At 46.2% G+C, this 25,144-nt stretch overlaps 1 long non-coding RNA gene across 1 annotated transcript in view; it reads right to left on the bottom strand.

Annotated features, from left to right (window-relative positions):
• Positions 1 to 25,144, bottom strand: part of LOC107317707 — a 300,658-nt gene that overhangs the window by 205,445 nt on the left and 70,069 nt on the right. The window contains exon 2 of the long non-coding RNA XR_001556997.2: positions 22,021 to 22,123. This is a non-coding gene — a long non-coding RNA (uncharacterized LOC107317707). The remainder of the gene's footprint in view (positions 1 to 22,020; positions 22,124 to 25,144) is intronic.

Raw genomic sequence — 25,144 nt, 5'->3', positions numbered from 1 at the left:
ATGGTTCAGCCTCTGCCCAGCAGCATCAGCATCCTAGGGCTGCACGACTGGAGAACCGGGCAGAAAGCCAGGAAATCTTGAGTTATATTCCTGATTCTGCCATTAATTTCGTATATGGCCTTGGGCAACTTGTATCACCTGCCAGATTGGGATTTTCCTTAGATAAAGTAGGGAAAATTGTTAGCATCACAGATTTATAGAGCTTAAAGCTCTACAAAGAAGAGTCTGGTCTGGCTTCTCTATATCAAAAAAACCTTTAATTTCACTCAGTTGTGACTGAATCAAGGCCAATTGCTTATGTTTGACCAATATATATCTCTTCATCTCTTACAGAAGAACAACTTATCTTCATCTGAAAACATCAAGAGATGGAGAAAAGCCAGCACTTCCCTTGGTATTCTTCCCCCAGTGATTAATTCCCATCCCTACCGAGCATTCAAGTTTTATTTCCCATTTGAATTTTGGGGGTTTCTTCTTTCAATCAGTGCTTCTAACAACCCTTTTTTTCCCCTAAATGAAAGTGTTTCTTTCTCCCCACAGCTTATCCCCCACCACTCGGTGGGCTAAGGGCAATAATTGCAAAGATAGATAATTAAAATCTGCCCAGTGCTTTGAACTGCTAAGCTCATCTCCGAGGCTCATTCTCCTGCTCAGTGTCAGAGGTACCACTGACAAGCACTTCACTTCAGCCTTTCAGGCACCATGCAGCTGTCAGAGAAAACCAGAAGTGGAAAAGTACTATCCCTTCAGAAAAAACAGATGTTGCAGCTCCAATTTGTCTTCTGCCAAGACAAAGGAGATGCACTAAACTGATCTTTTGTAAAGGATTGTGTTTTGCTTCCAAGATTAATATCGCAACAAACTGGGAGGCACCATACCTAAGGGTGCAATGTTACATTGCAGAACTGAGCCACAACACCCATGCTGAGCATGATTGAGTTAGTCTGAAGCTATGCGTGTAGGGGGAGAAAAACTTTTTCATTCCAGTAGCACATTGCCCAAATAATCTTTCTATCTATTTCAGTACACAAAGGCTGCCCACTCAGCTGCAAAGCCAGGCAATAGCTCCCAGGCGTGACAGTGCTCACCATGTAGTGCTGGTGTTGGTCTTCAGAGCCCTTGTTGGTGGCTTTCATGGGGCTGCTGGGTCCCACAGAACAGAAGGAGGTACGAAGGGGTGGGAGGTAAGACCCAGGCTATGCCATCAGTCAGCTGGAGGGCTCTGATTCGAGCCAACTGTTGTCACTGGACAGAAAAACTCATCTGAAATCACACAGCTGGTAAAGAACATCCAACCAGGGCTGCAGTTCTTATGGGATATCTGACTTCATGATACTCTTCCCAGAAAGGACACAGGCCAGAAGCAGTGCAACCCACCCTTGGGCCACATCTTCTTGCCTCCACCAATGTCACCCATTCACAGTGCACTCTGCCCCTCACACTGTGACAACCCCCTTCCGAACACACTCAACCCAACCTGGCTGCTCTTCCCTTGCCAGTGAGAACCCCACACATGCCTTCTCCTCAGCAGAACCGGCACTTGACAAAAGGATGAGAAGTCTCTCCTCGTACAACCTGTTCAGGATGAAGAGCAGCATCTGATTTAAGCGTATTGCATCAACATTCCTTACAACAATGAATTGATCCTGACTTTGACGTGGCATATCCAATTAGCAGACTGAAACAGGCACAGTCATTGGATTATGGTGTTCTCTTTCCACGCTTCATCGTCTTCCTGAATAACTGCAAATAAATTGCAAGCACTTGATTCAACAGCACCTTATATCTCTGCCCTGCAGCAGTTTGTCAGCAAGGTCTGCACACATCCGTGGAGCTGTCAAGGCTCAATAAAAATGACTGAGCAAAGCAAAGTTTTTAGGGTTACTGTTTTCCCTGCAAAACAGAAGATCCTAGCTCAGGACAACCACATTTCTCACTGATACTTGGAAGTGTCCCTGAAGCAAATTGACCCCTTTTATGCTTGGGTTAGGTTCTGCAAGCCTAATTATGTCAGCCACAAGCATGAACAAACAAAGACATCATCCCTACGAGAGACTGAGCTGTGAATGCAGTGCTACTAAAGGAGAGAAATCTTTCTCTTCCTGGTATGGCTGATTTTGTTTGGGTAGCTCTGATAAACTACACCCGCAAAAGAAACATCTTGGCTCAAAGAAGTGTTTTTCCAGCGTAGGTTGCCAACCCAGTGATATCTGAGTGTCAGCACATTCCTCCTGCAGGAGAGCAGAGAGCCAGTGCTGAGCACTCTGAAGCCTTTACCTGAGACAGAGGAAGGCTAAAAGGAGGATCAGGCTGAGAGGATCAGATGGTTTGATATCCAAGAGGACACTGAGACATTGCAGCATGGGGAAAGCTGTGTCTATGCTGTGAGCTGGGACATCAGGTGGCACGTTCCTGCCTGACACATGCCCTGGGCTGCAAAGCAGATACATGTCAGAGACAATCCGCAGCCAAATGCTGCTCCACGATAAGGTGCAGTCTTTCCTGGGCTGCTGGTGTGAGCCCAGGGCAAACTGCTGCTTCATGGTGCTGCTTCAGACCTGGGGGTTCCATACTGCATAGTGCTGGGGTCGGGGCTGTGCCCTGCTCTGCATAACAGTGCTCCGAGGCTGTGACCAGGGCCCCTTCCTTTGCATCCTCCAGAGCAGCAAGTCCCACCTTTTCCTTCTGGCAGAGCCGTGCTGGCTCGCTGCCCTCGTGAATCCCAGGGGGGTTGTTTGTTGGGCTTTTCTTCCTTAATCAATTCGCAGAAACAAGCTTGCACGAGGCTTTGTGTTTCTGCTGAGCAAATTCCACAAGCAAGGTGTAAAAGTAATTAAGGCGCCAGGGCTTCATCTTTCTGACATTGCAATCAAGGGGCTGTCCCTAGGCAGCTGGGGGGATCCAAAAATCAGAAAGCCACATCATTTCTCAGCTTGGCTCTCGAGGGGGCAACAGATAAACAGCTCTGCCCCGAGGAATTTCCTTCCTGTAAAGGTGGGAACTGGCCGAGGGCAGCCAGGGCCTCCCATCCTCTGATGACATCAGCTTCCTCGGGTGTGAGGAGAGGGCACTTCAAAGGAGGAGTTAGGGGAAAAAGCCCTGTGAGAGCCCAGCACAACCCTGTGCTGAGCCCCAGCAATGGGGTTCACTTCAGTACACCCAAAGGCTGCTTGTTTCCTGGGGTCCTACCCTGGGCTGAGCTCCCCATGAGCTCTCACATACCAAATACAGACCAACCTTCAATGCAACCTCTGTCCAACAATGCTCCATTCACCTTAAATCTACCTTTGCTCTACTCTTAAATCATGAAGAGCTGTCCTATCTTTCCAGACCCCATCCTTCTATTGAAATTGTTTGAATTTTGGCCAAGAACTTCCTGGGGGAAGAGGAAAGAAAAGGGCTTGGCAGGCGAGACACACCACGTTCACATGAGATTCATTTCCTTAGGAAACCAAACTAAAAATAATAGTCAAAAATGTTGGGTAATTGCCTTCAACTCAACATCTTTCTCTAGACAGGAAGAAAGGAAGGGATTAGAGAGCTGATATTTCAAGATTTGTCTACATTATTTCAAGCGTGGAAATTAGAAATGAAATTATGAAGATCTATTAGACCATCCTGGCCCTTCCCAGGAGAAACAAACCTACAGCTGTTTCCCTAAGTGTATTTCTAACGTTGTGTGCAGTGCAGTTTCAAATGAACCAAATGATGGAGCTCCCATTCATTTGCAGCAGGAACCATTCCCTTGTGCACATCTTTCCTGGACTTTCTTAAGAAAACAACAACAAAAAACCCCACAGTTTCAGCTTTTTTAGCCATTGATCACTTTTCATCTCGTTAATTCTAATACACCTCTTAATTGTTGTATGAACTCACCAGAGTAGAAAAGCAAATTGAAGTGTCTACACATGCCACCTGCATACTTCAAATAGCATCACATGCTTCATTTCACTCCCTTGGCTGACTAAGAGAGAGGCCTTTTTATTCACAAAGGTTTCATGCTTTTGACTATATATTTCTCAAACAACAACAACAAAAAAGGGCTTTGATTAATAAATGCCTGAGCTTTTTGGACTTCTCACCTTGGCCACAATTCAGCTTGTGTTTGAAAAATCTTCTAGAGGGTTTTGGCATTTCCCTTGACTTCCTTACGTTGGCTTTCAATTGCGTAATTGCGAACTACTGAAGGGAGGGGTGACTTTAATTCGACTTTATTCCAAGAAATTTGCTCTCCTTTCATAACCACGCAGCTTGTTTTCTTGCACAGTAGGCCGCTGCTTTTCAGCAGAGTGGGCCCTATGGATCCTCTACCGTGTGTGCTTGGAGCAGGTCTGGACCTGACAGCAAAAACTCCAGCACAAGACTAATGGGGTACCTGAGGATGAACCAGAGCTGTCATATATACTTGAAAGAGTAAAGTATTTCTTTTTGCTACTCTGCATCTATAGAATATGTAAAAATGCAGTGAGGTTTCTCAACTCTAAGCACAAAAGCACAGAGGCTTTGACTAACGCCCCCATCTTTACCTGTTCCACATCCAGAAGCAGAAGCCTACTGTGTGAGTTGATAGTTTTCTTGGCCGTACTGTACTTGTCAGGGGCCAGTTTCAGAGAATTTTAGGAAAACAAGATTCAAAATCATCCAACTCAGATGAGGGGCTGTTTTCTGGTATTCTCATACCTCCCTGATGGATAGCAGCACATCCACAGCTGCCAGCAAATGCAGTGAGGAAATGCACACGTATTTGGGATTTATCCCTTGGTAACTCCCAGATTCCTCTACCACCTCATAACCTTGCAGGAAGCACCACAGCACTGGTATTTCTGTGCCTGAACCCCTGATTATTGATGCCCCATTAGCATGAGCTGCTGTGAAGGCAGAGAATGGCTGGCTCTGTAGGCAGGATGGAGACCACCATCCCATCCAAAATACTTCCCAGAGCATTTGGGAGTTTGAGGCCCTGTATCTCTGCAGTGCAGAGGTTCTACAGGTCCACATCACTTCCCATACACATACCTGATCCACAACTAACTCCACTCTTGTCCCAAGCCTCCTGCATCACTGGGCCTAATGCTACACACAACTCCCATAAAACCAAGAGGAAGATTCAAGGCCACATTAGGTATAGTTAGAAGGCACAGAACTGAGAGTCTTAGCCCTTTCCTGAGTGCTGATGGCTGTTTCTGAATCAGTTTCATCCTCCCCTGTGCTTTCCTGAGTCACTTTATTGCAAAGTAAGGAGGAAGCAAAGGAGTATGGACAGGAGAAGGTGTGTGGCAGGAGCAGGGGGCACCAACCTGGACCTGATCTCAGATCTTCTGTTATTTGGGATACTGGTGGGAAAGCAGTGTAGCACCTCACTGAGAGGAAGGAGTACACTGTGAAGTGGGCTTGTGCCAGAAAATGTGTGTGCATGTGTGTGAGCATGTGTGCACATATGCATGAGCGCTGGGTGTGCATGCACACACTCACACACAGTTTTATTTGGACAAGGCACTTTGGCAAAGTCAACAAAATCTAATTACAAACAAACTGCCTTGCTATTCAGCTCCCAAAACAGCTGCTTTCAAAGCTGCACCGGTGGGAATTCAAAGCATCGCTAGCTGTTGCTGCTTGCCCTAGTAATTCGGGATGCTATGCTTTCTGTACCACCACAGAGCTTTCTGTTTGCTGGTCAAAATGAGCAGCTGGGTGCTGAGACTCTGCTCCTCTCCTTATCCAGGGTTCAGCCTCAGTTTTCAGGAGCTCTGTATAAACTCTGAGGCTGCCTGAAATAATAAATAATGGTGACAGGTACAGAAACAAAGCCTGCAGCTCTTAGGCACAATGTTTCCTCCTCCTGAGAGGTTTCTGTTCCCTCGTGTCTGCAGGACAGAACATTCCAGTGATGTTTCAGCACTGATGGGCGCTCACGCCTCAGCCAGGAGAAAAGTCAGCTTTCTGGCAGCAACCCTGACTAGATCCTGGAACAGAGCGAAGAAAAGGAGAAAAGATGAAATACTTTGTTTATCATATCATGACATCACCATCATCACTGAAGAAAAATGCAAGTTCATCTTTCTTGCCCAGGATGATCCACATGAGCTGAGCCGCTCACACAGCCGGATAGCACAGCGGTGTCCTCTCAGATGAAGCCCAAATGCACACAGAGGCACTGCAGGCTTTGTGTCACACTGCACCATCTGTGCCATCGCCCGGGTCAGTGATGGGCTGCAAGGAGGCTGGATGGAGTTCTATCTAGGTTTCTATCTGGGTTTTGCATCGTGCTTGTCTTTAATCATTAGCACATGCTGGCACATGGTGTGAGGAAGATCACAGCCAGGTCTTACATAACGTGAATGATTTTCTCAAGCAGTTGTTGAAGACTTCATGGAACAGGTAGAGCCTGTGTTGGAATGGGAAATCAGAGCTCCCCAATGCTTGCAGAGGGGCCATCTCAGGAGGAGAAATGGCATGAATCAACCAAGAGGTTCATTTCTGTTTTTAATGATGCAGACCTCGTGTTTTCTATTTCTGAAACACTTTCAGGATTTCGGGAGAGATTTATCAGAATGACCCTCATGCAAACACAGGCAGGTTATCCCAGACTGCCACTTCTGATCAGAAGAACCCAAACAGGGAATTCCTGACCAGATGTTTACAAAGAAAATCACAATTGCAACACAGTGCCAAACCAGAGCATAAAAGAGACTCCCTCCAAATACAAATGAAGGGTGTCATTAATAATATTAATAGGATGAGGCAGCTCCTGTAGAAGTCGGAGGCCGCTCACTTCGAAGCTGTGTAGGAGCACCGGCAAATTTGTGTTCAGGGCAAGGATTCCCCATCCCTAAGCCACGTGAACCAGACACACTCAGCACTGCTTATGATGAATAGCAAGATTTTTTCTGCTATTATCTCAAGCAAACCCCTCAGCATGAGGAGCTGAGCTCTGCCCTAGAGAGGCTCAAGGGACCTCAGCTGCAGCGCTGCTCACCCATGCACAGACTCACAGCCACCCCAGAGCAACCTGAGATTGTGCACGCAGACACAGTAATTCAGAAACACCAACTGGAAAAGCTGTTCCTCTGCATGAATCCAAGGGGAGCTGGTGGCCTCTGAGCGCCTGTAATTCATTGCGGTGGTGACTCAGAGATGACATTATGGGCCTGTCCTTCACAATTGCTCCAAGTATAATTTTGGCCTCAGCAGTTTCTTTAATTGAAGCGGATTTAGATGGGAGTCCACCAGCACTTCATTTTTATTTTATTTTCATGATTCAATTTAGTATTTAGTTTCTGTTGTAATCAGATTTTATTACAGTTGTTGCTAGCGGGAAACGTATCCACCTATTACTAACACTACATAAATTCAGATGCTGTCTGAAGAACCATTCTCACACATCTGAGCGGTAACATTTCAGTCACACAATGCCAACTTGTTGATAAGCCTTGTGCATGACTCAGTGCCACGATCCGTGCAGAAGCAGCGTTGTTTCAATGCATGCTGGGCTATGAAAGCAAAGAAATGCAACCTTTCCTACTGCCGTGATGTGTGGTATCTTTGGGGTGTACTCACCCCATGCTGGCTTCAGCAGCAGCATTGAATTGGGGATGTATCCCTCCACCAGGGAGTTGATATTCACGTCTTCATGACCTTTTTTTTTTTTTGCATGAATAAAGGGCTCTGTTTCCCAAATTTAATTTCCCTTCCCATAAATGATATCATACACACTGAAATAGAGGTGTTGCGCCCTAGGAGTGGTTACAATGCACTGCTGGCTAGCAAAAGGCCAGCAGAGGAGGTGTTCTATTTCCAACCAGAGTATTTAGCACATTGCATGAGGTGCAGCAGCATCACATCCTCTACAGTTTGGACTGGAAGGAAATGGATGCTAGAAAGACCCTGGTTGCACCTTATGGAAGCCTCCTAGGCAGAGGGGACAACAAAGCTGTGTGGCAGACATCAGCGTGCATGGTGTGAGCTGCCCAACTCAGCTTTCCTGAGTGCAAGGCTGCCTGCTTGCAGGTTGCATGCCCAGAGCTAACGGCCCTCACGGCAAATTGCTTTGGAGCACGACAGAATTTAGAACAAATTCAGATTTATTTAATAATTGGGTTGTTCTTGTTCTGTTGTTTGGCTGTTGTTTTTTCCCCTCCCAATCTGAGAGTGTTGGTAACGTTTGAGACTTTTATCAGAGCTGACAGTGGTATAAATACCATCCTGCCAGCTCCTCGAGTGCTAGCAAACAATCTTTCATCAACTAAATGAACTCTTACAGACAGAGCAAGATATAAACACCCATATGTAATGCACATTCTCTGGATTGCATCCACCACCAGCAAAACCCTCCTGCTCCCCTGGAACCAGCAACACAAACTCCCTTTATGCGTCCACAGTACAAACAATAACACATTAGCATGCTCTTGACACTGCTGTCAAAATAAACAGCTATTTATTAATGTTCTACGAGGCATTACTTTAAGAAGAAGTCAGTCGAGCAATAACATCAGAAAAAAAAACCATATATCCCTCTGCCCCAGAGCACAGCATCTTCCTTTTGCCCAGGACAACATCTGGTGCAGATAACAGCTGCCAAGGGCTGGAGCTGAGAGCACAGGGATGGCTGTAGCTTGGTGGTTGCTCGATGATGAACATTTTTTAGCTGAGTGGTATTGCTGCCAACAATGATCCCAGGAGGACAATGCATTGCCTTCTGCTCTGACTGGGTGAACGGAGAGAAGGCTGAACGTGGTGCTTCCTTGCACCAGTCAAACCTGCACTAAATATAAAGCTCTATTAAAGCTGCCTCCTCCTGTCTCCTCCAGGGGTGAAAACCTCTCCATCCTAATGCAGTGAGACATCTGCAGCCTTTTGTTCCTGCGGTTCAAGTAAATTTAAAGATATCAAGGAATCTCTTGAGAAAACCCGGAGAGGAAGCTTGAATGCAAAGTGAACTTACAAACAAAAAGCTATTTTTAGTGGGGGGGGGAAACTCTTAGCATTGGACAAACAATACACGGAAGTTTCAGACACTGACTGCTAGGGAGAGCTAATATCCCCTCGCACTGCCCCACCTAGTCTGGGCACAGGAACGCTGCTGCATTCTCAGGCTCCTCGCAGCCCTCAACTTACCCACCTTCCCCTCTCCACAGTGCAAAAGTTCAGAGCTAAGGCTGAGTCCCACTTGGTGACCCTGGCCCAACATAGCCTCTCCCAGCAGTGAGCTGAGGTCATGGCGGGTGTTGGGGTGGGTGGTGGGACTGCCACGCAGGGTTATCAGCTGATGTGGTGGTAGAGCACTGCTGGGATCATGTACAGGGCAAAGAGCGATGGAAGAATTTTGGATACAATGAGTAAAGACCTAGAGCAGAGCAGCGGGAATGATGTGAATGGCTTTGGAACAACACAAAAAGGATCTTCTTAAGCTTAGAGCAAAACATGTGCCAAGGTGCCCTGTGTCTTGTAACACCAGACCCCAAGATATCGTCTGCAGTGAGCCAAAGGAGTTGTCCTGCTACTCAGCAACTGAGGATTCAAAGCATTTCAAGGTTCAGCACTCCCTTCTGAGCCCTCCTTCCCTCCCAGCAGCCAGTTTCCCCTCATTCCCTATCCACTCTAGGCAAAGCAAGTCCAATGTTTTTCAAGCAATTATCAATGTTCAGGTTCTTCAGAGTGAAAAACTTTCGCACTGGGGTTTCTCAGCCTATTCTCTTCTCGCTTTAGCTGCATTCCTGCTTCACTTTTGCAACTCAAGCGAGTAGTGGGAAGCGATGCAGATAAAGAACAGTTTGTCTTCAGAGATTGGTGAAACAGGACTGCACATGAAGGACACGGCTTCCCTTGAAATCCCTCCCAGGGCTTTGTATTGCCCAGAGTCTGAACCAGTGTTCCGGGAACAGAAGATCCTGGGAAAGTAATTGCACCAAGCAGATGCATTTCTGCTTTTGGCACCCATTTTGCTGTGAGCTTACAAATACTGAAAGCTAAGCTTTAATAGAGAGCTGTTAAAAAACTGCATGGAAAATAGAAGCTATACAGGATTGCTCAAGCCTTTATCTGTCTGTAAAGACTGATGAGAGGTCAGACAGGGACGTTCTGTACATCTCACTGCCAGTGAGAGAGAAGGACGTGTATTATACTATAACAAGCTGAGCCCCAGCCAGCAGTGTACCCTTCCTGGGCCAACATCCAGCTCCATAGAGGGCTGCAGCACAGCACAGCCAGCAGGCTGGGGGAAATGGCTATTGCTTGTATGTATGCAGCACCTGTGAGCCAGGGTGGGATCCTGTCTCCAGTGCTGGGTGCCCCAGGACAAGACTGAGAAGGGAGCTGAGCTGACACTTTTCCACATTGCTTTGTTCCACAGATACCTTGGCATTTTGGAGGTTGTTGGCTGTTACTTCTGTTTAAGATATTTTGATCTCGTTTTCTTAGTGCTGGGGGTGCTCCCATTGCAAAGAGCCTCCAAAGAAAGAGCAGGAAACTTCAGATCCAGCTTGTCCTAGGGTAGGTCTGGCTCTGCACAGTGTTAAGGACTAGCTGATGGAAAACACTTAAGAGGCTTTGATAACACAACATATAAAAATAGTGAGATCAACCTGCAGCACCACAAGATGCACATGGCAAAGCACCAGCCTTGTACCTGCTTTGGCCACTGGGCTGCACTGCCCCTGTCCTGTAGGAACTCATGTCACCCCTAAGAACAAGACCCTTATGTCTGCCCAAGCCCAGGGGTCTGTGAGCAGCACTGCTTTGAGACACGGCATTGCTCTTCCTGCAAGACCTGGGGCTGCTTCATGCAGCTGGATCATGCATCCTTGATCATGAAGACCCCTCCAATACAACATATCATCTCCCATAACACCATTCACTTCTGAACCTAATAGCACCTACAGAACTTGAAAGAGGTGTAAAGGCAGCAGCAGACCTGAGTAGGGAAGAAGGGGATCATCGGTTTGGGACAGGTCCATGGCCCATGTAGCCCAGTATCCTGTCTCTGGCAGCAGACAGCCCCAGCTGCGTCAGAGGAAGGTGTGAGGGACCCGGCGTCAGGCAGATGTCACGCCTCACTTCAGCCTGCCCAGCTTAGGGACAGATGAAAACAAATGAGTTTATAACCTTTTGTCAGCCTGGCCCAAGGATGTAACTTCACAAATATTTAGGTCAAATGGGGCACACCCTGTGTTGTACAGAAAGAGAGAAGAAAACCCAGCGCTTCTGCTCTTGGATGCCATATTCTGCATGCTCAATAAGATAAGAGGCACGTGCTGTGACTGCAGGTCTGCAGACTCAGCCCTGGCGGGAGAGATGGCTCAGGGCACAGGGGCTGTCCCAGCCTAACACCATTGTTTTCCACATGATAGTAACAAAAAAACCCACTCCAATTAGACATAGAAAAACAAGGATGAAGCTGAGCAAAGTTAGGACTGTTCTCTGTGATCATTTGCTAAATTAAATCTGGTTTCATACAAAAAATTCACCAAACTGAATACTTGGAGAATGGGAGTGTACCCACTTTAGCCAACAGATCCCAGAATGCCTCATAGTAGTCCCTGTTCCTGTGCCTTAGTTTGCTCCTCCACAAACAGGACTGATGTTTGCCTTCCCACCCACATGCTGTAAGCACACAGAGCAGCTACAGACACGTCTCCTGGCTTCCAAACCTGGGGACAGCAGCTGGTGACATCTACCAGGTGGGAGTCAGAGACAAGACCAACCAACAGCCACAATATGGTTCTTAAAATCTCATGACAAATTCTCTCAGGTGTCACAAAAAGCAACAAAAAGACTCTTAATCAGCACAGGATCTTCACCCCCAGTGGAAAAGCCATAGCAAAAACCTCATTTCTATCTTGGAGCTTTCATCCTCATCATGGAAACGGGTCTGCAGTGCAACACAACAGAGGGATGGCATCACTGGTGCACGGCCAGCTCAGAAGTGCCCAGATATCAGGCAGCCTTGCCTTCAGCTCTTCCTCCATCAGCTGTTAATCATTGAGCCGGGCTGAGTTAATTCATGAATTTCTCCCTCCCAGCCCAGCCCCATTGTTCCCAAGCAGGTCATTGTCACGAGGCCACTTCTATATTTACGACAGGATGTCAGCCTACGCTTTCGGTCGCCTTCTTTGAACTGGATACTTTTACCTTCCATGTTGGCAATGATGCAATTGAACAGAAAGGTAGAAAAATAAACAAGTGTTTATTTAAGATGTGCCTGGTTGTACTAAAATGCGCAAGTGGCACTTCTGGTATTGGCCCCTCCTCGCTGGTGGCCAGGAGGGCTTTTCATGACAGAAACAAAGGATTATTTCCTAAGAAGACTGAGAGTTTCCGTTAAAGGAAAACAAAAAAGAAAGAAGAAAGGAAAAAAAAGAAAGGAGGAAGGAATCTGCAGAATAGCCCTTAGGAAGTTACAACTCTGGAGGCCCTTTAGTCCTGCAGCAGCAAAGTAGATTTAAATATAGCACGGTCCGCCCAGAGCACAGCCTGAGAAATGCCATATATCCCTGAAAGAAACGGCTCTGCAGCCATAATATGCTGTGGCCCTGGAAGTAAAAGGGCCGTAAGGGGCTGGGAGGAAAGGGGACGTGCAGGTGGGAACAGAAAACTGCTGAATGAGAATTTCAGGACACAAATCTTGGTCAAGATTGCAGGTAACAGTTTGGGTTGGGTCACTCCGTTCTCCAGATGGCTTTCACCTTGGTGACCACTTTGGGAGTTGCTCAGTAACTTTCAGCTCCAGGACACACCAACCTGCCTTCCAGACAGTTTCTCCAGAGCAGAATCCAGTAACTATGAATTGCATTCAGGTGTAATGAGAAATCCAGCATAGCTCAGCTCATAGGCAAGAGACTTTTGTTGCACCAACAGCCTTTGGCCGTGGGTTCCTCTGCCATGAGCCCTTGCCTGCCATACAGCACAGGGGAACCGCAGCAGGATGAACCCTAGAATGTAATAATGTAAGCAGGAAGGTCTGTAATGTGAAGACCTTCCCACATTAATTAAGCAAAACAATCTCCTCTTTCAGAATGCAACACAATTCATGCAGAAAGCTCCCTTAAAATAATATACAGCGCTGCTGAACAGGAGCTGTGGGGGGACGTGCTGAGATCCTCAGCTCATTCTCAGGTTTAGCTGATGGTTTCACTCTGACTGCTCCAATTCATACAGAGGAGCTCTCCATTTGCCCTTCAACTGCAGAGAAGGCTGCACATGGCCCTGGCTGCCTCTCGAGCCCTCTGCAGGAATAGAAGTACTGGCACACAGTGTGTCAGCTCACCCTCTGCATCCAGACACTGCCATGACAATCATCGTGCCCCAACTTCTCCCCAGAGAGAAGCTGATGCTGCACTTCCCACTTAGAAAGGACTATTTTGGAGACCCTCTTCAAAAGACAAAGCTGGAATTTGCTATAGCAGCGTCACAAACAGCATCAACACAGCAAAACGGGGTCACTGGCATGGAATAGAAGTTGAAGGGCCAGCAGTTCTACAGGGCTACATTTCATTGCAGAGCACCAAGTTGGGAGTAGTGGAAACAATACAAGTCGTGCAGCAGCAATCAGTCACAGTGCCCTCTCCTATTTCAGCAAGTGCTTCGGAGGAATTTATGGCTAATGAGGAACATGACATTATTGATGAACCCCGAACCCTGCCAAGTGCAGATGTGCACATGCATAAACCTTGCCTTATCATTACTGAAAGCGATGTGCTGCAGTCTGTCATGGTTCAACAAACAATTCCACGTCCAAGATTGCAAACGTTGCCACATCACTTTCTCATGATGTGGGCTCCTTATAGGGCGTCAGAGTCAGATGCAGCTACAAACACATGAGCGCAGTCCCTTCGGGTTGGTATATTTCCGAGAAGGGGCAAATGTTGGTTATTCTTATGTGTTAGTTTGTTTACATAACTGAGTCATCCAAAGCCTACAGGAACCAATAGGAAGCCTCCCACTGGTTTCACTGGACTTTTCATCAAGTTATTACTTATTGGAGTACATTAGCCAAATGTGTGCCTTTGGCATAAGACAGCCCCTGAACTACCACCCAGCTGTAGCCTCTGCTTTGAGGACAGATAGCTGGAAAATGCTCCAATTCATGACTCTTGTCATTTTTGCTTTATATTTTTGCTAATCTATTACCTCAGTTGCTAAAAATAAAAACGTGATCAACAAAATTTCATGCAAATGCACCCCATCAGGTAGTTTGCCCTCCATTTTTCCAAAGCAACAAAACAAAGAGCTATAGGCATGCAGGTGCATTGCCTTTCCAGCCATTTTTTCCTGTTTAGAGTGATGTTCCTTTTGTTTTTATTTGCATTTCTTCAAGCCTTTGTTTTCCCCATCCCTCACGCTTGGCTGGTCACCAGCCTGGCTTTTCGAGGTTGCTGCAGCAAACGTTTCCCATTTAGAGGCAGGGAGGGGCTGGAGAAGACATCTGGCTTGGATTCTAGCGATTTTCTTCCTGCAGATGTAAACACGGAAAGGGAATTGGGAAAAGGAAAGGTAGCCTTTCTCAGGCCATATCCTGCAGCAGCCAGGGACCCACCTGGTCCCTAGAGAACATTAGAAAAGCCTCCACATTTTGCTCGCTCGTGATCTGCCTCACATGGCCATGACAGCAGAGAAAAGCCAGAGCAGGGCTTGCTTTCGTTCCACCCAGGCTCTGCCTGGGGCTCTCCATTCTTCCCACTGCTGGAGTTTGCAGGATCAGAGCACATGGGATGCGTGGCACCTCTGTTTGCTGCTCGTGTGCTCAGAGCCCAAGGAGGTGTGGGCAGGGGGGCAGAGACAAGCCGGAATCTTGGGTATGGTGATCCAGAGAGGAAGGATGCTAACCCCATGTAACCAAACCCACCCTAAATCTATCACCAGTATTAAACTGCAACTGCACTTTCTTGCCAGAAATAAAGACAGAATAATTCCTTTACACCATTTCCAGAATGAGGGGCAAACTCAACTTATAGGCCTTTCCTTGATGCACAGAGGTCCTCAGCTGCTCTGGAAATCTTTCATGGGTGTTTTTAGAGCATCAATCCAGAGCTCTGTTAGAAGTATTCCTCTTCCCTGGAAGTTTATTCAGCTGCAAATTTGAAAGTTACATAATGAAAGCATATAAAATTAGAGTACTGGTCAAAAATAGTACTCAGAGAAACCTTCATCTAAGACCATTTTGGGGTCTTCTCCGCTTCTTCCCCTGCTGCCATGGGAAAGCAGCCTTTGCTTTAAGCTGGTCTCTGGCTAAATGCCATAGCATTTGCACTGCCAAGGCAAAAGAAAAATCACCTAGGATGGTAACAGTCTGCTTTCACATCCATTTGTGGCAACATCGATGGCTGTGCTTCCCAGGCTGCACCCTTCCCAGGCTGCTTTACTACAGAGCAACACCAAGGCACGAACCCAGGTCCTGCCAGTGAGTCAGCACTGAGCTGGCACATCAAGCTGAAAGTCCCAGCAAGCAAAATGTTCTCTGCGTATTTTTGGTACCAGTCAGTATGTTACATAAAGTCCCAATGGGGAGACCCATAGCGAGGGTTTGGAAGGATATATTTATTACAGCAGCAATTCCACTGCTTAAACACTCTGACAGCTGCTGTAGACAAACATGCCATAAAAATCAAAGCCAACTCAAAGATAAAATTCAGAGGATGGAGACTGCACGAGTATTGTGGATCTGAGCCGTGTTGCGCTTTGTTTAGTATTCAGATGATATGGAACACTGCAGCATCCCTTCTCCACACTCGAGTCATGTTCAAGTTGCTTTGACTTCACTTTCCAATCTTGGCTGCATAAAGTTAAAGCTCTGTCTCCCATTATCTGAGCAGTTGGCTGACAGGGTCTAAAACTTGAGTAGTGCATTACACGCAGCTTGTAGGAACAACCATGAGAACATCCTCAGCTGCTCCAGCTCACACCTTCCTTTGTGCTGCTGCAAGCACGATATATGCCAGAGACACAGTACAATAGCTGAGGACAGCAAAAGCCCAGATCACTGCAATTAATTTGCCAGGCCTTGTCTATCTGAGCCTTTGAGTAGATATACAATGGTCCTATTCACATCAGGTACATGAGGCAGCAGCCTGTGCTGCAGCAGTCTGCCTTTCACTCCTAGAATCGTATTATAATGTCGAGTGGGAGAGACCCCTGGAGGTCACCCTGCCTGAGATTGTTTCTGATAAGATCATGATGCAGTATTCCAAACCTGAGTTAGGCTCTTCGTGAGGCCAGAAGAGACGCCTTCCTTTATCGACTTCTGCTGATGAGACACAGGCTCCCCCCTACAAATTGCCCCATAGGTGCCCAAAGAAGAGACAGTAGCAGAACTGAGTCTGTTCAGAGTTTTATGATGAGGCCAAGGATATTTCCAAGTAAGCAACATGCTTGCAGTGAGAAGCAGTAGGAGTCTCCACACACTGTTGTGGTTAAATGGGGCTGACTCATTCAGTTAGGTTACAGCAGACTACTTTCCTCCCATTGTCTGAAGTACTCTTCTTCTGCCATCCCTTTCAAGAACTCCATATCTAAGGCTATCTCTCATCTCTGTCTTAGCACTTTCCCCATGAACTGAAGCAGTGTGCATGGCAGACACAGCCTAAGCTCAGTTAAACATACCCTAGAAGTCAAACCTAAACTGAAGATCTGTACCCGCAGCAAGACTGAAGAGCAAATGCACTGGCCCAGGAAGGACTGAGGAGTTCACAGTAATAAGGACTTCACTGCCTACAAGATCCTAATGCAAGTTACAGTTCCTGTTGAAATTTAGGGAAGAATTGCACTAATTAATTACTTTGGGATCTGTTATTGGCAGTTCCCACTGAAATGGGGCTGTATGGTCTTGCAGGGATAAAAAAAAAAAGGATTTGTACAGGGGAGGTTTGCTGAGTAACAGGAGATTTGCTGTTCATAGCCACCAAGATGAACAATACAGCCTTCTGCTTTCATTCCAGCCCTTCTTTCATTAACAGCAAGGAAGTCAAGGCTACCATGCTAGTTATGCCAGTATTCGAGCTAAGTGGCTCCCTAGAGAAAACTCCAAACATGCTGGTTTCAGGTTTTGCCAGGACAACTGAACTACACTTGGTCAGCTGTGGAAATAATGAAGTATTTCCACATTTCCAATCTATCTTTGAGAGAAAATGCCATCTTTATCTGTAATCTTCTGTTACAGCACGTCCCAACAACTGTGAAGAAATGAGTGTTTTATACAAGGTCTCTCATTCCTGTGAGCTGCCTGGCCAGTTTTCAGTACTTTTCTGATTTGACTGAAAGAAAAATATACAGGGTAGAAAAGGATCCATCAGTAGCACGGGGAGGAAATAACGTGCTGAAGGAGAGAAGGCTTTGAGTGATGTTGTCTTCACCTGAAGCCAGGAAATTCAGGACCCCTCCAAGCACACACGTCTCCCACCCATGTTAGTAAACCATACTGTAGTTGCCACCAGCACTGTCCACTTTTCCCATCACCTGGTCTTTCCATACTATGTAATTTACTCAAAGGCAGAAGGGATGTTTGTAATTTTCTGTTTGGAACCAAGCTATCCTAGGAACTTCTAGCAGCACATTCTGCATTCCTAGAATGAAGGCAACAGAGATCCACAGTCCCATGTTCCGTACATGGCTGAGATGAGGTACAGAACACAGCAGGAGCAGAGATACAGATCATATCTCCATGTTAACCACCTTTTGCCCAACTAACGAGAGCCAGAAGGTTGAACCAGGCTAGTAATCAGGAAGCGTCCTTCAGACAAGCTTACACAGTCCATTCTCCCCCAGGAATGCATGTTTTTTACTCACTGAAGGATCCAGCCATCTGAGAGAAAAGTCTGGCAGACAGCAGACAGTAGATTAGGGGATTCCTAAATACCTCTAAAAGTGCAAGCTAAGATTATAAAGGAATTAGATAACAGAAAGCCATGCACACTGCACAGATGAACTTGTAGCAATAACTGAAGGACAGAAGTTAACCACCTCTGATTAGAAAGCATCACCAACGCAGCCAACCAACATATCAACGACAGGATCATAGAATCAATAAGGTTGCAACAGATCTCTGAGATCACACAGTCCAACCCCAACTCATCCCCACTGACCATGTCCTTCAGTGCCACATCTACACATTTATTCAGCACCTCCTGGGATGATGATCCCACCACCTCCCTAAGAGGTTCATCATCCTGACAATGAGGAAGGCTTTTCCCATTCAGTCTCATTTATTACTGACACTGCAGCAAACAACACGTCTGCTTTTCTCATTGCTCTGCTACTTTGTCCTACTATCCACTTCAAGGCTGTGCAGCAAGGTGCACCTGGGCTCACAATGCAAAAGCAGCATCCAGAAAGTCAGCTCTAGTCACCATCGGCTCTAATTGCCAGGTGTGATGGGATACAGCCTTTTTCCCTAATCACAAACGGGACCCTTGAAATATCCTGTCGGATGAAAACAATGCCTGCTTTAGCATTTGTCTCCTGGTTTTAGGGAAGAGGGCCAGACAAACACAATTAGTCACACGTCCCAGACACAGTGACCAATCTCACTTCCAGCATCTCGCCTGCCCTTACGCTAAGAATGAGGCTGTGATCCCCACCCCAAAGGGGGAATTTCCCTCACTATCAATCAGTCTGCTCCCAGATCTAAGGAAAGATGCTTTCCTTCCTTCCTTCTACCTTCTAAGCTGGACCTTCGCCTTCCTGGTAGGATCATTTCATTGGGTAAAGCAGAACAGAAATAAACAGGAAAGAACCATGTCAATATGAGCATCAAAGAGAGAAGATTCCAGCAAGGTAGAAACCCAAAACTTAAACATCACTGAGAGAGGCAGAAGCATCTTCAGGGGAAAGTTCAAACAGCTTCTTTTGCTTGATGAGTGCTGGAAACAATATGGCAATCATTAGTTTCCCCCTCTGCAGCTCGGGGTAGTCCATCTAATTTACGCATGATGAACAACAGACACACACATAGGCCCAACAGCAATATTACAGTTTCTCCTCTTGCCAAGAATTATGCCACTAAAAACCACATGTGCAAAACTACATAGGTCTGGAAAGGGTTAATGGGCTGCTGGGAGGTTGTTCCCCTGTATGAGAGGTGAAAGGGGGACAGCAGCTTGACTGGGGTAACACAGAGAGTGAGGTTTGTGATAAATGGGAATCAGCCAAGCCCCCCACCTTCAGCTGAGCATCAGTGCAGAGGTGCAAGATGTTGAGAGCCCTGCCTGGTTTTGTGGGGAAGCCCTGGAGCACCACCAGAACACCTACCTTGGGCCTCTGTCTGTTGCCCGATCACTGCAGGGATAACCCCAGGAAAACAGGGTCATTTCTTACCCATATATCTCTGGTGGCAACCAGCAGCACCTTTGCTCACCTCAAACAGAGCACACTGAAAAACAGCAGCTACACAGACCTGTGAATGCTCAGGACAGTCAGCAGGGATTTCAGGAGAACCCTGACTGCCCAAAACCAGCCCTGTACTCTGCAGCACAGAGAGTGATGCTGGGGGTGACTCCTTTATTGCTGAGTCAAAGCAAGCCATAGAAAAAGTATTTTGTAACATTTTCTAATCTGCTTCTTGAGTGTTTAGTCATCCCCAAAGTCAGTATGAATAAGGTTTACTCTTCCCTTCCAATAAATGGACCCCTCATCTAAAATCCTGCCCAGTTAACAGTTTCTTCACTGTATTTTTTTGGTTGTTTTTCTGGTGGAGTTACCACCATCTGTGGCCAAACAACACACTTAAGCCCAGCAACCTTTCAGAAAAGTGACAGGAGATATCTGCTGCTCATTTCATCTGCTTTTTTTGCCCAGTACAGTCCCCGAGGAAAGGAAGAAGGTGCCAAAACTGAAATAAGAAAGATAACATTGGTAAATGTCAGAGCTCCCTGGTGAGTGCAGAGGTCTCAAAGACTTGAGGATGCTGAACAGATGACTCACTGGGAAGGGTTGCCACACGTCCTGTTTTTGGCAGATGGGATGCTAACTTTATCCCCAGTTCTACATTTTTATGGTATTATAGTAGCATCTAGAGGCCTTAGTAGTGAAGGAGATGGTTGGGAGACTGCGTGGGGTAGAAACTGTGGTGCTGGAGCACACGTTGAGGGAATTTGATTTACTGTGAAAAACTGAGGCTCACACTCTGCTAGTATATGTTGGGACAGAATCTGGTTTATAGGCACATGGCATCCTCCTTGCTGAGAAGTCAGATGCTGTCATAGTTATATGTACAGACCAGTTCTCTATATAAGCACTAGATGCATGTACCCAATTGATTATGGAAACTTCTACACCACCTGAATGTGCGGATCCAGGCTGTCAGAGTCAAATGCGTAATGCACAAATTTTGCCATAACCCCAGGGACAGATTTCAGAATCATACCTGTGTGGGTCAGTCCAAAAGTGAATTGTTTTTGTTTTTGTATTCTGGCATTGAAAACAATGTCACTTTAAGAAATGAATTCCAAACGAATAAACAACATATTCTGCATTTTAGGTATTGAAATCACAGGCTGACTCTCCCCAATGTGCCTCTCTACTTTTTCAGCCAAAGCCACTGGCTGAACTCAGAAGTGCATGAGCAGCCCTAAATCCCACACTAATTTTAATTGCATTCGCTATTCAACAAACAAATAAAGCCACGCAGCTCTAATGTAATGATGCTGGTGATGACATTTTCCACATCCCGCTCCAGATCTCCATGTCATTCGTCCCACCGCAAGCCAGAGCTACACACCCTACAGCAGGATGAAAACTCGGGAGCCAGCTACTGTCCATGAACTAAAGCAGACCTGGAGTGAAATCCTGACCTCAGACAATAGCAGCTTTGCCACCAACACAAGCAAGACCAGTTTGTTAACCCAAGATTCCTAACTCAAGCATTAGGGCTTTGCATTTTTGACAGTTTTAATCCAGAGACCCAGGGCTCACTTCCACCATCTGTGGATGCGATCACATGGTAGACAGGATAAAGCTGGAGCACTCCAAGGGAATATTTCTGCACCCTTCAGCTTCCAAATGTGAAGCTGTCACTCAGCTGGTCCTGTCCAGCCAACTAATTGTTCTTCTGGGGACAAACTCCCGTGGCTAACGCGTCCCCACGGTCTCCCATTTAACATCTTGCTGAAGGAATACAAATTTGTCCACTCCTCCCTCCCCATCTTATCCAGTTGAAATAATAAATATTTTACCCATGATTTATTGGATCTCAGTTTGTTGAAAAGATCCTCCAAACAAATGAAGTTTTAATGGCAACAAAAGCCAGCCGCAGCGCATTAGAAAATATAAACAGCAGCAGAGACCATTAAACAAACCCCACTTTGGGTACAGCTGACATAATGCTCAGCAATCTTCACCTCCCGAGGCCAGGGCCCTCGAGAGAGGGTCACAAGCCCCTTGTTGGAAGAGGGAATATGGAATTATCATGGGTCTGAGCCCTGTGAACACTGAGAGTTGCAGGAAGGACTTTTGAAATGACCAGCTGAGGCTTTCAGCTATTAGGACCAGAGGCAGAATTTGCTCCTCCATAGGAAGAGCACCCTGTCCTCTTCTCACCACCTTCCCCTTCCTCAAGGGTTTTGCCCACCCAGCCCAGCTCCAGCCCCTACCTCCATCCTGCATTCTCCAGGTGAGTTCTGTTTGCTTGGATTTACTCTCAGTACATCCCCAGTTCCTCTTCTGCCCTCCCATCACACCCACAGCACAGCTGGATGTGCAATCACTCCTCAAGACAATGCTGTTGACAGCACCAGAGGAGGAAGTGAGTCCTGCATCTGCACATTTGTCTGCATCTGCACATCAGAGGCCAGGGCAGGTAGAAAGCAAGTGGAGCTTGGGTGGTTGCGGCCAGGAGCCAGTCAGCTCTACAGTGAGCTCATCTGCAGCCAGAACAAGGACCAAAGGATGCTAAGCAAACACTCTACTTACTGATGCTTCATCCTCCTGACACATAGACACATCTCAGCTGGACAAGAAGTCATTCAGTTCAGGCAAAATCAGACTACATTTTATCCCTTCTGCAGAGACTTTGAGAGAAAGCCAGCTTTCACATACCTTTCCTTGTCCTTCTTCAGATGCCAATAAGGACACCGGTAAATCATCCTGCACAGAAGTTCTTGTCCACTTGTCACCATGACTCTGGGAGCTGCTCCCGGACCTGCTGTAAAATACAAACAGAGGAAGAACATTGACTCTCTCTTTTCTGTATTTAATTGTTTTCCTGAAGTCTCGGGCAGCTTTCCTGGGAAAGATGCAGTCCTAGGTGGGAATAACTGTTGTAGATGCAGTGATGAGCCCATGGACATCAGCCGCTGCTCTGTCCCCTCTGCACAGTACATCAGCAGTGCTTAAGGCTTGTTTGAGGTTTTCATTTTGAGCTCTGGAGCTCACAGAAGGTAACAGCCAGACCAAGCACTTATTATAACCCATCTGAGTCAAGAGTGGCCTTTGAACCTGAGCAGCACCCTCTAAACCAGAGAGAAGCCTCCATCTCAGACAGTATTCATGGTTCAGCACCAGTCAGCAACACAATGTCACCCACTAGGGGACCTTTCTGTACTCAGCAAACTGACACAGGGGTGAATGCCCACAGCACTCCCCAGCAGTCTTACTGCTGAGTGACCCAGGCTGTGCCCCCTTTGTTATGGTACGATGCAATGGAAGCAGCCCAGGAGTCTCCTCAGGCCACAGAAGCTAAACCAAGGCATGGGAGGAACTGCAGACTCAAGCCTGAGCAACAAAGCATACTAATTCCCTTCACAAGAAATATATGAAAGCCTAAGCAGAAGGGGCCTAAGAAGAGCTATCCATCAGCACAACTCCCTTTTGCTAAGCTCACTGCAAGGATGTTTTCTGCAGTACAAATCCTAGGGCTCATCTATTCACAGCTTGTTCTTGGCTCTCAAAGACTACCTAAAGCAGTCTTTGACGAGTGCACAGCTGGGATTGCCACCTTCTATTCTAAATGGGGAAAGCAAGGACAAGTAATGTGTTCCAGAAACTGGAAATCAGGATGTTTTGATTTGTGATAAAGTACAAAACATGTGTGAGTGACCAAAGACACCCTGCCTGAGTCTTTCAAGAAATAAATGATTCAAGACATTTTACCATAAGAGCAAGAGTTTACTGTCATTGTTTACCATCTACACAAGAGCTGTGACTACTACTTTATTCAAACATTCTTATTTTGTCTACTTGATCCATTCTAAGTGACTGCAAACAACTTCCTTTTCAACAGTCAGGAGTGCTGGGAAAGGCTCCTGTCTGCCTGTATGGAATCCAAGCTGCACCTTGACATCCTGCACACTCCTCCAGCCCTGCATGTGCATTGCTTGGAGCTGACACTTCTTCCCTGCCCCTTCTTGTTGAGGCTATGAGATGAAGGAATCCTTTTAGAACATGGCACAGCTCACATGGCCTTCCCTCTTCTATTCATCACTGCAGACCCCAAGCTAAACCCACAGTGTACCACTATGGTTCAGGCAGATAGCTAGAAAACACTGAGATTCATTTTTTAAAGTTCATAAAGCTCAAAACAATCCACAGAAAAAAGTTTGTTCTGCTCCAACCCGTGGGTTCATCATAAAGAGGCTGACTGGACTGGAAAAAGTGGTAATCCAGATGGCTGTAACTGCATACCACACACTCACAATCAGATTCATTTCATGATTTAGGAAATGTAATCACTTAGTGATTACATTACTTAGCACCACGCTGTGCTGTGCACTGAAAGACACCATAATTAAGCTGCAGCAGACCATAATTGCACCAGGAATGAATGATGTCAGGAACACAAAGTGGCCGACGTGGATTTGCAATCACGCAATTATTTCTAGGAGGCAAAAAAACATTTGTTTGTTTTAATCCCAAGCATTTTAATTTCATTTGTAACCAAAAATCAGAACCGGATTCAGGTTAATGAGAATGCTACCAGCAAGGAGATGAGGCAGGGCTCAAATGGGCTAATAAAGGTAATCACTGATAACAGCAGGCAAAAAAACAGTATGAAAGAGACTCTAAATGCATTCACTGAGGAGACTACAGACATAACCAGAAGCATCTCAAGGCTCTGCAGTGAGCAATCCCATGCTGGAGGCTAATCCCAGCCCTGCTGAAATCAAGGTCTTTCCACTGACTTTGTTGTTTGTGACTGCACAACAAGCAAAGCCTTTCCCACTGCAGTCTGCCCGCCACAAAATCTTGTCTGCTCCTTTACGCATTTTCCACTGTTCTTAATAAAGCCATTTACTTATATTATGTTAATATTTTTTAAAGAAGAAAAGAGAAACCCTTCATAAATACACAATCAACCCTGAGGTAATTTTCCTAGAATAATTTTTTTTTTTTTAAATAAACTGCTCTGTACAGACTTCAGTCACTTCAAAATGCTCTTTGAAACTGAAGACTGTGGAAAAGTTAAAGAAGTGATTGCTGATAAATAGTTCCATATGATTTATTGAATATAATATCCTTCGCCCTACAACAGAATGCTTTTTCAGATCTCGGGACATGGCTGTTCTTCTCACAGAGACGTGTGCTAAGGCTTAATAAGGTTTTTACATGCTAAAGAACTTCCTTTGGTTCCAAACCAACCGGACCTACGCAACTTCAGCAGCACTCTTAAGTTGAAACACCCTTTAGGATGAAAGTGAATCAAATAGGTGGGGTTGGATAAAAATGACTTCTGTAAAATTGTTGCAGCATCCCTGGTTGCTGTCAGAGCAGGAAGGAGGCCTTTCCATCACGCTGTGCCAACACCCAGAGGTTTATCAAGATGCTCTGCTAATTCCACACAACTTGTCCTGGGGTCTGAAGGAGAACAGAAGTTGTCGCTGCCTCACAGCAGCGTTGAATATACAGATGCTGACAATGTGACAGAAGAGGGAGGGCTTTTGGTAGTGAGATGATGGAGTATTGTCCCTTGGAGGCAGCTCTGAGAAAGCAGGACGACTCCCCTTTTTCAGATGGGGTCATGTAAGGCATTTTGGTACACCATACTGGGCCTCAAAAACCAGTTTTCTGGAGGAACTCGGTGCAGAAAAATGTAGACACCTTTTCAGCTTTCCTGCATAGCTCCATTGTGCCCATTACCTTACAGAGCACCTGGAAAGCCTCTCTGGTACATTAATGCAAACTTTTGTTTAACACACACTTGCATATTTTGCACTGACTATATAGG

Source organism: Coturnix japonica, chromosome 8, assembly GCF_001577835.2.
Source record: "Coturnix japonica isolate 7356 chromosome 8, Coturnix japonica 2.1, whole genome shotgun sequence".
Taxonomy (NCBI): domain Eukaryota; kingdom Metazoa; phylum Chordata; class Aves; order Galliformes; family Phasianidae; genus Coturnix; species Coturnix japonica.
The sequence above is the reverse complement of the archived record's forward strand: the minus strand, read 5'-3'. Positions and strand labels throughout refer to the sequence as shown.